Source organism: Podarcis filfolensis (assembly GCF_964270895.1).
Source record: "Podarcis filfolensis genome assembly, chromosome: 4".
NCBI classification, from domain to species: Eukaryota; Metazoa; Chordata; class Lepidosauria; order Squamata; family Lacertidae; genus Podarcis; species Podarcis filfolensis.
The window spans coordinates 77,639,875-77,651,822 of record NC_139607.1 but is presented as its reverse complement, the minus strand read 5'-3'; the positions used below and the strand labels follow the sequence as shown (position 1 = coordinate 77,651,822).

At 46.7% G+C, this 11,948-nt stretch overlaps 1 long non-coding RNA gene across 1 annotated transcript; it reads left to right on the top strand.

Annotated features, from left to right (window-relative positions):
* The first annotated feature begins 2,830 nt into the window (after positions 1 to 2,830).
* LOC310760600 lies at positions 2,831 to 9,584 on the top strand. Its single transcript, XR_014547043.1, has 3 exons — positions 2,831 to 2,954; positions 8,745 to 8,933; positions 9,288 to 9,584. It is a non-coding gene; the product is annotated as an uncharacterized lncRNA (long non-coding RNA).
* Positions 9,585 to 11,948: the final 2,364 nt, after the last annotated feature.

Here is an 11,948-nt window from a genome sequence, read left to right as displayed (position 1 = left end):
TCCCAAGACCAGTGGAAGTCCAGCGATCCATGTTGGAGCTGGAAGGTTGAGACAATGGTCTTTTCCAGATTGCTTTCCAGATGTTGAGGGCATCTTTCAGCCAAATTACCAAGAACATCACTCTGGTCTTACAGAGGCAGGACACTATCCTGGCACTGACCTTCTGTGAGCTGGCTTCCAATGAGGGGCCCTTGCATCTCAGCCTTACCTTCAGGGTAGGTAAATCCATCACTTGTGAGGTCTTCAGAGAAACTGTCCATGAACTGAACAAACTGTATCTTGCAGTTGTGATAAATGTGAGAGATGGATGGAAAGTCACCCAAGTCTTTCATGAGCTCATCTTCCAGCAGGTAGGTCGTCTTGCTTGGTGAATCCATCCCATAGATGCTTTTTAGTTCCCAAGGGGCACAGGCCAGAATACTACAATTATAAGTGTTTCTACAGCATGGTCCACCAGTCGGTGGTGGACACCAAAAAGGAAGATATGTGGACACTGGTATTTCTGGGAGAAACCATGACACAGCCATCTTCTGGATATCTTTTCTTTAAGCTCTCCTTCTCTGGCCTGGCAGTGCTAGTCAATGTGTCCCCTTATCTTCACAGATGAAGCATTTGCCATGCAACCCTGACTGATGGCTCTCTACAAGTCTCCAAGGTTCAACATCAACAGGAATTTCAGCTGTTATCATAGTAGAGTATAGTAGTCTACCTGTGGAGCAAGCCTTTGGGCACTTAAAAGCAAGGAAGGAATGCTAATATCTCCTTCTCTATTTCCAGTGGCTGGAATCATGTCAGCGAAGCACTTGGCTGATTTTGCTATTAGATGGAGTGACAGAGGGGTTCAAGCTCTGGGCTGGATTCCATGAAATCCTAAACCCCATCATTTAGAATAATCTAAGATGATGTACCTGATGAAACAGGAAGCAGACAATGGTGTCTCTTTCCAGGACCTGGAAAGAGTTTTCACTATTATTTTATTTACTGTATATCTGGCAAAATAGTGTGCACATAACTCTTTCTCTCTCTCTCTCTCTCTCTCTCTCTCTCTCTGGTAAGCACTGATGTTTTCAAACTGCTGTCTAAAATATGTTGTAAATCCTTCATCTTCATCTGGCAACTAGGTTAAAAATAAACTCCCCCAAGGATTCAAATACTGGAGTCAATGAAAACTACACACAAACACACACATTCTGTCCAGACACAGGGAACAATGACTGCCACGCACCGTAATATAGGGGTGGGAACTTGCGTTCCGATGGATGTTGCTGGATTACAACTCCCATCTTCCCTGACCATTGGCCGTGCTCACTGGGACATATGGTAGTCAGCTGGAGCACAACATTGGAGGGCCACAGGTTCCCCATTTCTGGAAAAGTGGATTACAGACTGAGAAAGTACTTCCATTACATTCTGAATGGCAAACTAGGCAACACATTTAACTCAGTGCAAATGGGAATGTTTGCAAAGGGAGCAGTGAGTGTCTCTTGTTCTCATTCTCAAGAAGCCCTCAGTCTCCCAGAGACCAGCAGAGACCAGCTTGGGCATCATCAGCACAGCCCTCATACAGTTTCCTTTGTATCCCAGTCCAGAAGTTTGTGCCTTTGGTTTCTTGTGCATGCCTTCTGTCAACCCCTGCTTGACCATTTCAGGGAAATCATAGTTCTGCCCCACCCCAAATAGTTAAAGTAATTCCAGTTTCTTTGGTTGGTTTTAATTGGTTTTTTGCCTAGGGTTGTGCGTGCAGGCTTCCTGAGCAAAATAGTTCCATTTAATTTGTCAATTGTACCCTCTGCATGGAGAATCTGATGCAAGATTGCATCGAGGCCACAGTGACACTGCAGAAATCCATTTAGCTGCTGCAAGGTCTTCCAGCACATACACCCTCTGGCGCTGGGGAAAATAGGTGCTGGGCCTTGATTGGCTAAAGGAGAAATCTGTCCTCCTGGATACAGGTCTTCCTGTAGAAAAACTGGTCTTTGGCCTGGGTCTAATGACTCCCATTTGGATGAAGGATTGTGTTGTAATCGCATGTGCCTATATGCACCTTGTGGTGAGGTCCATGAATCCAATGGCTCATGTGAAGGTGAGGCAAGTTGACTTCGTTATTTTTGGTCTGTACCTGAATTCCAAATGGCAATTCCAAGGCAAAGGGTTTTGTTTGGTTTGTAATCTCTAAATCAGGGGTCGGCAAACTAAGGTCTGCAGGCTGGATCAGGCCCAATTGCCTTCAGGATCCGGCCCGCAGACTGTCTGTGGTTTGGCGTGGGGATTCTGTTCATTCGGGCTGCGCCATTTTTTTCCGGCGCCATTCCATCCCCCCCCTCCCTCACACACACTGCGGTGGCGCCTCCTCCTGGCTTCTCCCTGCCCCTGCCTAGAGGAGGAAGAGGGCTGGGCTGAGCTGGCTGGGCACCATTTTAAGCAGCCCGTCTCCGGAGCTAGCCCTTTCGCGTCGCTCATCTTCCCCCTGCCACCGCCGCCCTGGTGCTCCTGTGGGCCAGAGAGCGGAGCAGACGAGCTGACTCTGCCTGCCCACGAGAAGCAGCAGCAGCGGTGGTGGCGGCGGCAGCCCCTGGGAAGGTGTAGTGGAAATGCGGAAGACAATTGTACTTTGAAGAGTTAGGTGGCATGTCCCTTTCCCTTTAACATCCCCAGTTTGAGGTCTGCTGGATTCTTGTGTTTCACACACCTGTCAGGAGTTTATTGGGTTCTTCTGTGTTGCAAGTGCTGCAGGTAGTGGGAGACTCTCAGCCGCTCTGCATTAATCGTGAGTAATGCCAGGTGCACTTGATTACATCAAGACAGGCTATAAAAGCCATAGGTGGGAGGGGCCCAGTGAGCTTTTGCCCAGTTCAAAGGACCTGATGCTGGGAGACTGATGGTCGGGGTCTTTTTCCTGCTGCTCTACCTGGGGCTCCGGGCAGCTGAAGGGGAGATTGGGTAGCCCCTGTCAGGTATGTTTTATGTTATGCTTTGTATGCCTGCTGTTTATTTGTTAATAAAACTCTTTTGGTTCCCCTTCCACCTCCTCTTTCCTTTTGTCCTGATATCCATGGAAAGAACTGCTGTATTTGGCAGTACAGAAGGTGAGCACAGTGTCTGGGGCTGGGGAGGAGGAGGACTACTTGCCCCCTCACCTCTTCCAGCTCCCACCCCCCAGTGCCGCTTCTCCGGCCCGCCACAAGGTCTGAGGGACAGTGAACCGGCCCGTGGCTAAAAAAATTTGCCAACCCTTCCTCTAAATAAAGTATTTGTAATTGTTCCTTGAATCCGGCTCTGAATCTAGTAACCAGACACTTGGTTATTGGTACTGAGTAACTTGTGGACTCAAAGGTCAAGCACTGAACCTTTCATAACTTCCAACATTTTCGTACCCAAAATTGGGATTTCAGGAGGGCTATGCCTTCTGTTGAGGAGGAATTAAAGAACCTTTTAATGAGGGTGAAAGAGGAGAGCGCAAAATATGGTCTGAAGCTCAACATCAAAAAAACGAAGATCATGGCCACTGGTCCCATCACCTCCTGGCAAATAGAAGGAGAAGAAATGGAGGCAGTGAGAGATTTTACTTTCTTGGGCTCCATGATCACTGCAGATGGTGACAGCAGTCACGAAATTAAAAGACGCCTGCTCCTTCAGAGAAAGGCGATGGCAAACCTAGACAGCATCTTAAAAAGCAGAGACATCACCTTGCCAACAAAGGTCCGTATAGTTAAATCCATGGTTTTCCCAGTAGTGATATATGGAAGTGAGAGCTGGACCATCAAGAAGGCTGATCGCCGAAGAATTGATGCTTTTGAACTATGGTGCTGGAGGAGACTCTTGAGAGTCCCATGGACTGCAAGAAGATCAAACCTATCCATTCTGAAGGAAATCAGCCCTGAGTGCTCACTGGAAGGACAGATTGTGAAGCTGAGGCTCCAATACTTTGGCCACCTCATGAGAAGAGAAGACTCCCTGGAAAAGACCCTGATGTTGGGAAAGATGGAGGGCACAAGGAGAAGGGGAAGACAGAGGGCGAGGTGGTTGGACAGTGTTCTTGAAAATGAGCCTGACCAAACTGCAGTGGAAGCAGTGGAAGACAGGAGTGCCTGGCGTGCTCTGGTCCATGGGGTCACGAAGAGTCGGACATGACTAAACGACTAAACAACAACATGCCTTCTGGTGCTGGTCAGCAGGGTTGTGGCAGAACACGAGCGTGACCCTGCTGACTCACACCAGAGTGAGTCTGGTGCTCTGGTGCAAGGACTCACGCCAGAGCGCCAGACCAAAAAACAGGACATTCTGGGATCCAAACAGAAGCTGGGATTGGCTTCTGTGATCCAGGACGTCCCTCTCTAAATGGGACACTTGTAGGGTAAGGCCTTTGGCTCATGGCAAATCCCAAGGGTGTCCAGAAACAAATCTGAGTGTCTCTGACTCACTCAGAGCCCCTCCCTTTTGGTAGGGATGCAGCATTGGGGAAATGGCCCTGGGCAGAGCAGGGGGCCCCCTCCTTGCGTACAGAGGTGAAATTAAATTAAGGGAAATCATACTACCATCTGCTTCCTTGCATTCTTTGGCAATGTGGGATCATAGACTGGGCCCCATCAACCAGAGGTGGGAGTAGGGGTGGGGGAAACCCCACTTCTTTACAGTACAGTGGTACCTCGGGTTACAGATGCTTCAGGTTACAGACTCCGCTAACCCAGAACTAGTACCTCAGGTTAAGAACTTTTCTTCAGGATGAGAATAGAAATCGGGTGGTGGAAGCGCAGCAGCAGCAGGAGGCCCCATTAGCTAAAGTGGTACCTCAGGTTAAGAACAGTTTCAGGTTAATAACGGACCTCCAGAACGAATTAAGTTCTTAACCCGAGAGCCAGTGTGGTGTAGTGGTTAAGAGTGGTGGACTCGTAATCTGGCGAACCGGGTTCGCTTCCCCGCTCCTCCACATGCAGCTGCTGGGTGACCTTAGGCTAGACACACTTCTTTGAAGTCTCTCAACCTCACTCACCTCAGAGTGTTTGTTGTTGGGCAAGAAGGGAAAGGAGATTGTTAGCCGCTTTGAGACTCTTTAGGGTAGTAATAAAGTGGGATATCAAATCCAAACTCTTCTTATTCTTCTACCACTTTATATTTTACACATCAGGAGTCTGCTTTGCCAATGTGTTCCCTTTGGAGACTACGCTGCCAATGCAGCAGCCAGCAGGATTGACCCCTGCCCAAGGGCACTGGGTGATTGACAGGTGCGCATGGTTTGTATGAAATGGGTTTTGTGGGCCAAACTGGATCCCCTTGTGGGGCCAGGACTGGCCTTTGAGCCAGAGGTTTTCCCGCCCAAGGATGCTTGGTTTTAGGCAAATTACTGAAAGAGCCATTGTTGTCCAGCGCATATGTTCATTCCCCCATCTTCCTTTATTTCCTATGATTAAACAAGTTTTGCAGGATTTTGATGCACTTCAAAAACCTTTAAACCCCTTTGATGGCCAGAGATCACAGGAGAACAAAAATAATGCAGGTATTGCAGGCAACAATGGCTCAAGTGATCCACAGAGCTCTCATTCGTACTATTTATACAGCGCATTTCCAAGTGATCTAAGTGTTTCATGTATTTTATCCGAGTAAACTTTACAATGGGACGCGGGTGGCGCTGTGGGTTATACCACAGAGCCTAGGACTTGCCGATCAGAAGGTTGGCGGTTCGAATCCCTGTGACGGGGTGAGCTCCTGTTGCTCGGTCCCTGCTCCTGCCCACCTAGCAGTTTAAAAACACGTCAAAGTGCAAGTAGATAAATAGGTACCACTCCAGCAGGAAGGTAAACGGCGTTTCCGTGCGCTGCTCTGGTTCGCCAGAAGCGGCTTGGTCATGCTGGCCACATGACCCGGAAGCTGTACGCTGGCTCCCTCTGCCAATAAAGCAAGATGAGAGCCGCGATCCCAGAGTCGGCCACGACTGGACCTAATGGTCAGGGATCCCCTTACCTTTACATTTAAACTTTACAATAGACCCTGTGAGGTAGGCTGGGGTTGTTGCCCTCATGTTGCACAGAGGGACTGAGGCCAAGGGGATAGTGACTTGTGCATGGCAGCCTGGTGAATTTGTGGCGTTTGAGGTGAGATCTGAATTGAGGATTTCCTGTCTGTTTCACACTGTTAGCTGCTCTGCTGCACTAGCTCTTAATGAAGATAAATGGGCAAATCTTAATAGAGAGCATGTCTGGACTCTTTTTGGAATGTGCTTTTCTTGTCATTCTTCACGCACCGAAATACCTCGTTAGTAAGGATCTCATTATGTGTTTTTTTCCTTTTTCCTTTTTTTCTCTCGTTTGGTGTCATTAGGTTAGGGCACGGTTAGAAAATATTTATGGAATTTATGAGCACCCCTTCAGTGAGCATGCTGTGCTAATGTGGCGTGGAAGCACTAGGCAAATAATAACTGTACTGAACAATGTTACTAATAGCACTTGGATAAAACAGCTGTCGATACCTGCATGACTGGTTAACTTTCTGAAGATTATATTAGAGTGGCGGTGAGACCGCACCAAAAGATATGAGATGTCACTGCCCCCTAGTGGCCATGGCTCTAAGTGTCTTTTCTTTAAAGGTCTATAAATGGTCATTGCACCAAGGGCACAAAGGAAAAAGACAGATGTTCACGCAATTAGCCCCTGGATTCAGAAAATGGTGACAAGTAATTATATAGGAAGCTGAGCATGCTGGGAAACTGAAAGGAAGTGTTCAAAGCAGTACTGAGTAAAAAATAAATCCACAAGGGCAATTGTGCTGTGTTAGATTGTTGTAAATTCCTAAAATGACAGACATCATCAGATGGCAAGCAACCATTTCATTTTATTTTATTTAAAACATTTACCGTATTTTTCCATGTATAACACCCCCCCCATGTATAAGACGCCCCCTATTTTTGGGAACTAAAAATTAAGAAAATGGGGGGAGATTGCCCCCGTGTATAAGACTAACCTCCCCTTTTTAATATTATTTTTAGTAAAAACAACAACACCTAGTCTTATACATAAAGTACAGTATATAATAATTTAATAATAATAATAATGGACCCCGCCCATCTGACTAGATTGTCCCAGCAACTCGGGACAGCTTCCAACATATACAGAAACACAGCAACAACACAACAAAACATTGCACATTAAAAGTGTTTTGATACAGGGCTGCCTTCAGATGTCCATGGAAGGTTATATAATTATTTATCTCTATGACATCTGGCAGGGGACGCGGGTGGCGCTGTGGGTAAAACCTCAGTGCCTAGGGCTTGCCGATCGCATGGTCGGTGGTTCGAATCCCCGCGGCGGGGTGAGCTCCCGTCTTTCGGTCCCAGCTCCTGCCCACCTAGCAGTTCGAAAGCACCCTTAAGTGCAAGTAGATAAATAGGTACCGCTTTATAGCGGGAAGGTAAACGGCGTTTCCGTGTGCTGCGCTGGTGCTGGCTTGCCAGAGCAGCTTCGTCACGCTGGCCACGTGACCCGGAAGTGTCTCCGGACAGCGCTGTCCCCCGGCCTCTTAAGTGAGATGGGCGCACAACCCTAGAGTCAGACACGACTGGCCCGTATGGGCAGGGGTACCTTTACCTTTACTTTTTATGACATCTGGCAGGAGCGTGTTCCACAGGACGGGTACCACTACCGAGAAAGCTCTCTGGCTAGTTCTCTGTTAACCTCACTTCTTGCAATAAGGGAACCACCAAAAGGCCCTCGGAACTGGACCTCAGTGTCCAGGCTGAATAATGGGGGTGAAGACGCTCCCGTACAACAGTCCAGCTGAAGCAATCAACCGAAAAGGTTAAGTCAAATAAAAACAGCAGATAAAAGAGGGAGAAAAATGCAGCACTCTGTTAAAGGATCTGGAGAATTGATGCCTCACAAGCCCGTCTGGGAAGACCTTTCTGCAATCAGGGCAACACCACTGAAAAGGTCTGCTCCCTGGTTACCAGCTTCTTAACCTGTGACACCGGATCCCCCAAAGGAGTGGCTCTAAAATAGCTTTCAAAGGCTGAGCAGGTTCTGAAGGAGCATGGCAATCCGTCATGTATTACATGTCTACAGCACCTTCCCCCAAGAGCTTAAGATCACAAACATGATTACACACTCACACACTTCATCCTTACAACCAATGGGCACTGGTCCGTTAAGGTAAATGGGTCACTGCCCCACCAAACTCAATCTTGAGAGCCAGTGTGGTGTAGTGGTTAAGAGAGGTAGTATCATAATCTGGGGAACCGGGTTCGCGTCTCCGCTCCTCCACATGCAGCTGCTGGGTGATCTTGGGCTAGTCTTTAAAGACTCTCAGCCTCACTCACCTCACAGAGCGTTTGTTGTGGGGGAGGAAGGGAAAGGAGAATGTTAGCCGCTTTGAGACTCCTTCGGGTAGTGATAAAGCGGGATATCAAATCCAAACTCTTCTTCTTCTTCTTGATTCCTCCAAGTTCACATACCTTCTTGCTTTACAGCTAGTCCAAAGGGTCCCCTGGCTGCCTGTTTCCTCCTGAGTCTCAGTTTTGCCCTTGTAGAACTTGGCAGGGAGGAGGATGGGGACAAAAGTAGACTGTCAGCTCCATCTGCCATTGTCTCTGGCTTCACCTGCTGTCAGCCTCCCTGCCATCTTATGAACCAGTCCCAGCATCCACTGCTGCTCACAGCAACCATGTCAGATATGTTAGACAGAGCGGCGACTGCCCCAAGGACAGCTGGATGCTTCATGGCTAAGCATGAATTTGAGCTTGCATCTCTCTGTTTCAGGTCTTAGGTGGGCAGAGCTCAGCAGCAGAAGGCATACTTTGAAAGCAGAAGGTCCCTGGTTTGGTCCTCCAGTAAATTGCACCGGGTAGCAGACGATATGAAGATCTCTGTCTGAGACTCTGGGGAGCTGCTGTTAGTCCGAGTAGACATTGCTGGGCAAGATGGATCAAAGATCTGACTTGGCAGAAGGTAGTTTCATAACTTCATCAAAAATGCTGCAAGCATCACTTCCCTCGCTAGAAAATTGCGGGAGCTACACAGAAAATGCAAGTGGAAAAAAATGTTAATGTCTGAGCATGCATAATGTGAGATTGTTGCAGATGCTGTAGATTTAAATTGTGATCTAAGCATCTCCTATGAAAGAGCCTAGAGACTTCTAACTATGAATAATTTGGCAGGAATATGCACTGATATATATATAACAACCGAAGCTACCAGTTCACAGTTAATTGCTTGCTACTTGTACATAATGTCAAAGTAATATAAAATGTAAGAGACACCAAGATGTTTACATGACTTTCTTGTGCTTTTTCACTTTCTTAGATAATGTGACGTGCTATTCTAAAAGCTGAAATGTCAAACATGGTTTTTCCTGCGTGATAACAATAGACATGCAAATATCTTCGACAAGTTCCGAAAGAAGGCAACCTACCCAGACGTCCTGCAGAGATGCTGGGATGGAATAAGAAAGCCTTGAAGTGCAAAGTGTAATAATGTTATTGTCGCTGTGACCTAAAAGGAACAGTTGATGTTAAATATTCACATTAATTTTTGTACATTAGCTAGGTCTTCTCAAAAAGAATTCACATTGTTTAATGTTACTAAAGCCATTTGATCAAATCGATCTCAATATACTTTCTGGAATATGCAAACTTAAGCAAAAGTCATACTGAGGCATCAGTTTTCTTACTGTTATACATGACATGGCAAGTGGTAGCGGCAGAGAGCTCCTTTTCAATGTGCCTGCCTGCCAGTAATATATCCTTCCAGAATACTCCATTTCTTTCCTCTCTCCAATATTTGTTTTTGTTTTTAACCCTGACAAACACTCAACGTTCTTTGGTCACTGAGAACACTTAGTTCTTACTGATCTATTCTGGCTGGAGGCGTGGCACCAATAGGTTTTTATTTTCTTCCTATGTAGACCAAAAATGGCTCCTCCATCTTGGGAACTGCCATGCCAGATATGGCAGCAACATCTCAAGAAGTATCCAAATGCAGAGAGAACAGACAGACTGACAGACAATCCACTTTGCAAAATATATACAGTAGCAGCAGATACAATACAACATGTTGTCAAACCAACGCCGAGTTTCACAGCTGTAGAAAAAAACATGAGTTAATCCCAGGCAGATGTCATCTGGTATCTGCCTAATTCATTGCTTTCGCTTGAGATTGACTCGAATGTAAACACACAAATTTAAATCAGACATTTCAAAGGTCAGATGTTCTGGAGCCTGGGGCTTGGATATGGCTTGTTAAAGAAGTGAGCCATCTGTGAAATTCTGCTCTGTATTCTCCTTCCAGTTAAAACACACATGGATGGGTACGTTCTATGTCCCCAGCAATCCTTTCAGCAAATTGTCCATTCACATTAATGGGGATATTTCTATGCGTCCAACTGGTGTTGGGAAACTTTTCAGAAGCCATCAGGAGTTGTCATTGCCAGCCTTGGTACGTGTAGCTAGAACCCTAAATCAAACCTACAGATTCACCCCAGCCCAGTTGAGTCTGCCTTGCAGCTGCTGCAGCAGGAAGGGAAGGAAAACAACATTTTTGGCTGCAACCTAGCACTTAGTTAGACATGCACAGTTGGGCAGGCGCTACTGCTGAGATAGGCTCATAAGCGTTTGAACTTGAGCACTAGAGTGGTGTAGTGTCAGAGTGGTGGGAGATCAGGGTTCAAATCCCTAACTGGCCATGGAGCTCACTGGTTGCCTTGAACCAGTCACTGCCTTTCAGCCTAACCTGCCTCATAGGATTATTGTGGAAATTAAATGAGAAGAACCATGTGCACCACCTCAAGTTCCTTGGGGGTTTCCAAGGTGGGATATAGATGTAATAAATAGGCAAACTTTCACAGTGCTTTCCTTCATCACCTATGCAAGCTCAGAGCTGCCTTTCCCCCTCTGGACTAGACACTGAATTGAGGTTCTTTGACCTCTAGACTTGGGATGGGGGTTCGTGGTTCTGTATCTGTTAGTCTTTTGTTGTTAGCATTACCCATACTCCATCTGAAGCAGTTGCTATTTTGTTAAGTTTGTAAGGCAATGTGTGAAAATAATGTTGCCTTTTCCAATTCTCCTGATGGTGGCGGGATCAACTCCTGCATAACGGATATCATTGCATTCCTATATTCTTTGCTCTTGTTACCGATTCCCCACCATGAGGTAGCTATTGCCCTCAGGCAGTTTTTACTATGAGCCTTCTTTAATTGGGGTGGGAAACAAAATGAAAGATTTCAAACCGTTGTCTGTTCGTGAATGACAAAGATCATCAGCAAGGCATATGTCCTATGGGGGGGATGGGGGGGAGGGAGAGACTGGACCATTTAACACAGCAGCAGATTGAATCCTATCCCTCACCCTCTCTTCCCCTTCTTGCAAAGTTGTGAATGACCACATGCAGAAAAAAAGTTGGCAAGGGCAATCATGGATAAAATCATGGCTAAAAGGGTTTGTACAGGCTGCTTTAGTTTCTTTTCCTTGGGGGGGCGGGAATAATTCGCTGTGAGCAGCAGAATAATCCAAGAAAAATGGCTTCTTTCTTAAGTGAAGCTCAGAAGGCATTTCCCAGCACCTGGCACCTGTTTGGCTTTCCTTTACATTTTCACATGACCACACTGCTTAGTCCTCTTAGGAATGGTTATTCTTCCTAAGTGTGGTGTAGTGTTTAGGAGCTGTAGACTCGTAATCTGGTGAACTGGGTTCGCTTCCCCACTCCTCCACATGCAGCTGCTGGGTGACCTTGGGCTAGTCACACTTCTCTGAAGTCTCTCACTCACCCCACTGGGTGTTTGTTGTGGGGGAGAAAGGGAAAGGAGATTGTGAGCCGCTTTGAGACTCCTTCAGGTAGTGATAAACAGGGATATCAAATCCAAACTACTACTACTCCTCTTCTTCTCACCCCTCAATCTTGCATGCCTCCAACTGTGGATCCTTCTTGTTCTTTCCCTGTTGACTTTTTTCAAGTTCTTTACCCTGT